This window comes from Amia ocellicauda, unplaced genomic scaffold (assembly GCF_036373705.1).
Source record: "Amia ocellicauda isolate fAmiCal2 unplaced genomic scaffold, fAmiCal2.hap1 HAP1_SCAFFOLD_145, whole genome shotgun sequence".
NCBI classification, from domain to species: domain Eukaryota; kingdom Metazoa; phylum Chordata; class Actinopteri; order Amiiformes; family Amiidae; genus Amia; species Amia ocellicauda.
This window is the reverse complement of record NW_027102708.1, coordinates 65,001-70,389: the sequence shown is the minus strand read 5'-3', so window position 1 is coordinate 70,389 and position 5,389 is coordinate 65,001.

Sequence of the window (5,389 nt, the reverse complement as noted above, 5' to 3'; positions counted from 1 at the left end):
CTGTACACACACACACACACACACACACACACACACACACACACACACACAGAGAGAGAGAGAGAGAGAGAGAGAGATAGAGAGAGAGTAGTCACACAGTGGAATAAACTCCCCAGCGATGTGGTAGAAGCTGAAAGTTGGGGAACATTGTGATGGTCTATATTTCTTGGCAGATAATAAAAGATGCTCTTATCATGCCTCCGTTGATGTGTTATGATCCATAGGTTGCCGGCCGCCCGGCATTGCTCTGATCGGATGGACCGTGGGCTGCCTATGGCAGAGTATGGGCGATTCTTCAGCCGGCCCCGATGGCCCCCCAAACCGGGTGGCCACGAGGTGGGACCCCCCTGAGCACTGCCCCGGTGTTAGTTTTCCGAGAAATGCCCCCGTTGATTTGTTACGATTATTTTTCGCCCAGGCGATGTGCCTTTTCATTTTGTTTTGCACTTTCCTTCATTCCTTGGTGCATGCTGCCATCTAACGGACACATTTCGGTACTGCAGTTTGAAAGTAATTTCCCCGTCTAGGGATATCTCTCTCGTCTAGGGACACTGCTGTACACACACACACACACACACACACACACACACACACAGTGAGAGAGAGGGAGAGATAGAGAGAGGGAGAGAGAGAGAGAGAGAGGTGGAGAGGGAGAGAGAGATGGTGATAGAGAGAGAGTCGTCACACTCTGGAACAAACTCCCCAGAAGCTGAAAGTTGGGGAACATTATGATGATCTTTATTTCTTGGCAGATAATAAATGATGATCTTACAGAGGGCGACTTACAACACCAGTGCAAACATACAGCGAAGTACAAGGCATCAATCACGACAGAATCCCTTGAGTTAAAGCAGCAGATTCAGAATAACACACGTCCAAACAGACTGGAGAGGACCCTAAAACGAGCACGAAAGGTGTCGAATATGTGGCCTCCTCTCGCTTGTAAACTCTCTCGTGTTCCTGTCGATGGGGTCGGCGGCTCGGGGCAGCGGCCTAGCAGCAGCAGGCAGGCAGGCAGACCTCCAGGGCTGGCAGGCAGGCAGGCAGGGCTGTGTGGCTGGGGAGGGCAGGCTGGCAGGCTGGTAGGCCGTGCTGCTGCCAGGGCTGGAAGGCTGACCTCCAGGGCTGGAAGGCTGACTTCCAGGGCTGGATGGCAGGCAGGCAGACCTCCAGGGCTGGAAGGCTGACCTCCAGGGCAGGCAGGCAGGGCTGTGTGGCTGGGGAGGGCAGGCTGGCAGGCTGGTAGGCCGTGCTGCCAGGGCTGGAAGGCTGACCTCCAGGGCAGGCAGGCAGGCAGGCAGGGCTGGAAGGCAGGCAGGCAGACCTCCAGGGCTGGAAGGCTGACCTCCAGGGCAGGCAGGCAGGGCTGTGTGGCTGGGGAGGGCAGGCTGGCAGGCTGGTAGGCCGTGCTGCCAGGGCTGGAAGGCTGACCTCCAGGGCTAACAGGCAGGCAGGCAGACCTCCAGGGCTGGATAGCAGACCTCCAGGGCTAACAGGCTGACCTCCAGGGCTAACAGGCAGACCTCCAGGGCAGGCAGGCAGACCTCCAGGGCTAACAGGCAGGCAGGCAGACCTCCAGGGCTGGCAGGCTGACCTCCAGGGCAGGCAGTGCTGCTGCCAGGGCAGGCAGGCAGACCTCCAGGGCTAACAGGCAGGCAGGCAGACCTCCAGGGCTGGAAGGCAGACCTCCAGGGCAGGCAGGCAGACCTCCAGGGCTGGATAGCAGACCTCCAGGGCTAACAGGCAGGCAGGCAGACCTCCAGGGCTGGATAGCAGACCTCCAGGGCAGGCAGTGCTGCTACCAGGGCAGGCAGGCAGACCTCCAGGGCTGGAAGGCAGACCTCCAGGGCAGGCAGGCAGACCTCCAGGGCAGGCAGGCAGACCTCCAGGGCTGGATAGCAGACCTCCAGGGCTAACAGGCAGACCTCCAGGGCAGGCAGGCTGACCTCCAGGGCAGGCAGTGCTGCTGCCAGGGCAGGCAGGCAGACCTCCAGGGCTGGATAGCAGACCTCCAGGGCTAACAGGCAGACCTCCAGGGCTGGATAGCAGACCTCCAGGGCAGGCCGGCAGACCTCCAGGGCAGGCAGTGCTGCTACCAGGGCAGGCAGGCAGACCTCCAGGGCTGGATAGCAGACCTCCAGGGCAGGCAGTGCTGCTACCAGGGCTGGATAGCAGACCTCCAGGGCAGGCAGGCAGACCTCCAGGGCTAACAGGCTGACCTCCAGGGCTAACAGGCAGGCAGGCAGACCTCCAGGGCTGGATAGCAGACCTCCAGGGCTAACAGGCAGACCTCCAGGGCTGGATAGCAGACCTCCAGGGCTGGCAGGCAGACCTCCAGGGCTGGATAGCAGACCTCCAGGGCTAACAGGCAGGCAGGCAGACCTCCAGGGCAGGCAGGCAGACCTCCAGGGCAGGCAGGCAGACCTCCAGGGCAGGCAGTGCTGCTGCCAGGGCAGGCAGGCAGACCTCCAGGGCTGGATAGCAGACCTCCAGGGCTAACAGGCAGACCTCCAGGGCTGGATAGCAGACCTCCAGGGCTGGCAGGCTGACCTCCAGGGCTAACAGGCAGGCAGGCAGACCTCCAGGGCTGGATAGCAGACCTCCAGGGCTAACAGGCAGACCTCCAGGGCTGGATAGCAGACCTCCAGGGCTGGCAGGCAGACCTCCAGGGCTGGATAGCAGACCTCCAGGGCTAACAGGCAGGCAGGCAGACCTCCAGGGCAGGCAGGCAGACCTCCAGGGCAGGCAGGCAGACCTCCAGGGCAGGCAGTGCTGCTGCCAGGGCAGGCAGGCAGACCTCCAGGGCTGGATAGCAGACCTCCAGGGCTAACAGGCAGACCTCCAGGGCTGGATAGCAGACCTCCAGGGCAGGCAGTGCTGCTACCAGGGCAGGCAGTGCTGCTGCCAGGGCTGGAAGGCAGACCTCCAGGGCTAACAGGCAGACCTCCAGGGCTGGCAGGCTGACCTCCAGGGCAGGCAGTGCTGCTGCCAGGGCAGGCAGGCAGACCTCCAGGGCTGGATGGCAGGCAGGCAGACCTCCAGGGCTGGATAGCAGACCTCCAGGGCTAACAGGCTGACCTCCAGGGCTAACAGGCAGACCTCCAGGGCTAACAGGCAGGCAGGCAGACCTCCAGGGCTGGATAGCTGACCTCCAGGGCTGGATAGCTGACCTCCAGGGCTAACAGGCAGACCTCCAGGGCTGGATAGCAGACCTCCAGGGCAGGCAGTGCTGCTACCAGGGCTGGATAGCAGACCTCCAGGGCAGGCAGGCAGACCTCCAGGGCTAACAGGCTGACCTCCAGGGCTAACAGGCAGGCAGGCAGACCTCCAGGGCTGGATAGCAGACCTCCAGGGCTAACAGGCAGACCTCCAGGGCTGGATAGCAGACCTCCAGGGCTGGCAGGCTGACCTCCAGGGCTAACAGGCAGGCAGGCAGACCTCCAGGGCTGGATAGCAGACCTCCAGGGCTAACAGGCTGACCTCCAGGCCAGGCAGTGCTGCTGCCAGGGCAGGCAGGCAGGCAGGGCTGGATAGCAGACCTCCAGGGCTAACAGGCTGACCTCCAGGGCTGGATAGCAGACCTCCAGGGCAGGCAGGCTGACCTCCAGGGCAGGCAGTGCTGCTACCAGGGCTGGATAGCAGACCTCCAGGGCTGGATGGCAGGCAGGCAGACCTCCAGGGCTGGATAGCAGACCTCCAGGGCTAACAGGCTGACCTCCAGGGCTAACAGGCAGACCTCCAGGGCTGGATAGCAGACCTCCAGGGCAGGCAGGCAGACCTCCAGGGCAGGCAGGCAGACCTCCAGGGCTGGATAGCAGACCTCCAGGGCTAACAGGCAGACCTCCAGGGCAGGCAGGCTGACCTCCAGGGCAGGCAGTGCTGCTACCAGGGCAGGCAGGCAGACCTCCAGGGCAGGCAGTGCTGCTGCCAGGGCAGGCAGGCAGACCTCCAGGGCTAACAGGCAGGCAGGCAGACCTCCAGGGCTGGATAGCAGACCTCCAGGGCAGGCAGGCAGACCTCCAGGGCTGGATAGCAGACCTCCAGGGCTAACAGGCTGACCTCCAGGGCTAACAGGCAGGCAGGCAGACCTCCAGGGCTGGAAGGCAGGCAGTGCTGCTACCAGGGCAGGCAGGCTGTCCTCCAGGGCTGGAAGGCAGACCTCCAGGGCAGGCAGGCAGACCTCCAGGGCAGGCAGTGCTGCTACCAGGGCTGGATAGCAGACCTCCAGGGCTGGATGGCAGGCAGGCAGACCTCCAGGGCTGGATAGCAGACCTCCAGGGCTAACAGGCTGACCTCCAGGGCTAACAGGCAGACCTCCAGGGCTGGATAGCAGACCTCCAGGGCAGGCAGGCAGACCTCCAGGGCAGGCAGGCAGACCTCCAGGGCTGGATAGCAGACCTCCAGGGCTAACAGGCAGACCTCCAGGGCAGGCAGGCTGACCTCCAGGGCAGGCAGTGCTGCTACCAGGGCAGGCAGGCAGACCTCCAGGGCAGGCAGTGCTGCTGCCAGGGCAGGCAGGCAGACCTCCAGGGCTAACAGGCAGGCAGGCAGACCTCCAGGGCTGGATAGCAGACCTCCAGGGCAGGCAGGCAGACCTCCAGGGCTGGATAGCAGACCTCCAGGGCTAACAGGCTGACCTCCAGGGCTAACAGGCAGGCAGGCAGACCTCCAGGGCTGGAAGGCAGGCAGTGCTGCTACCAGGGCAGGCAGGCTGTCCTCCAGGGCTGGAAGGCAGACCTCCAGGGCAGGCAGGCAGACCTCCAGGGCAGGCAGTGCTGCTACCAGGGCTGGATAGCAGACCTCCAGGGCTGGAAGGCAGGCAGGCAGACCTCCAGGGCAGGCAGTGCTGCTACCAGGGCTGGATAGCAGACCTCCAGGGCTAACAGGCAGACCTCCAGGGCTGGAAGGCAGGCAGTGCTGCTACCAGGGCAGGCAGGCTGTCCTCCAGGGCTGGAAGGCAGACCTCCAGGGCTGGCAGGCTGACCTCCAGGGCAGGCAGGCCGGGCCCCCGGTGCTGCATCTCGGCCGCTGCCTGGGGCGGACCGGCCCGGGTGCCCTTGCGCTTTTTCGACACCAGGGGGCAGTTGGGTGCCATTCCGTCCCTCGTGTGGCGAAATGGCGGTACTGCACCTCCGCCTTTTTGCTGGAGAAAGTCCGCAGTCGGGACAATGCGCCACACGGTCCGTCGGCAGGAGGCCCGGGCCCGGGCACAACTCCCCGGTGGGGACGGACGCCGGGCTGGAGCTTCCCTTCAGCACACACACTCACTCACTCACTCTCTGACCGACCGACCGACCGACGGCTCCCAGCGCTCAGCCTGCAGGGCTACACACCCCGGTGGGTGCGGGCTCCGGGCTGGAGCTCTCCTTCAGCACACACACTCACTCTC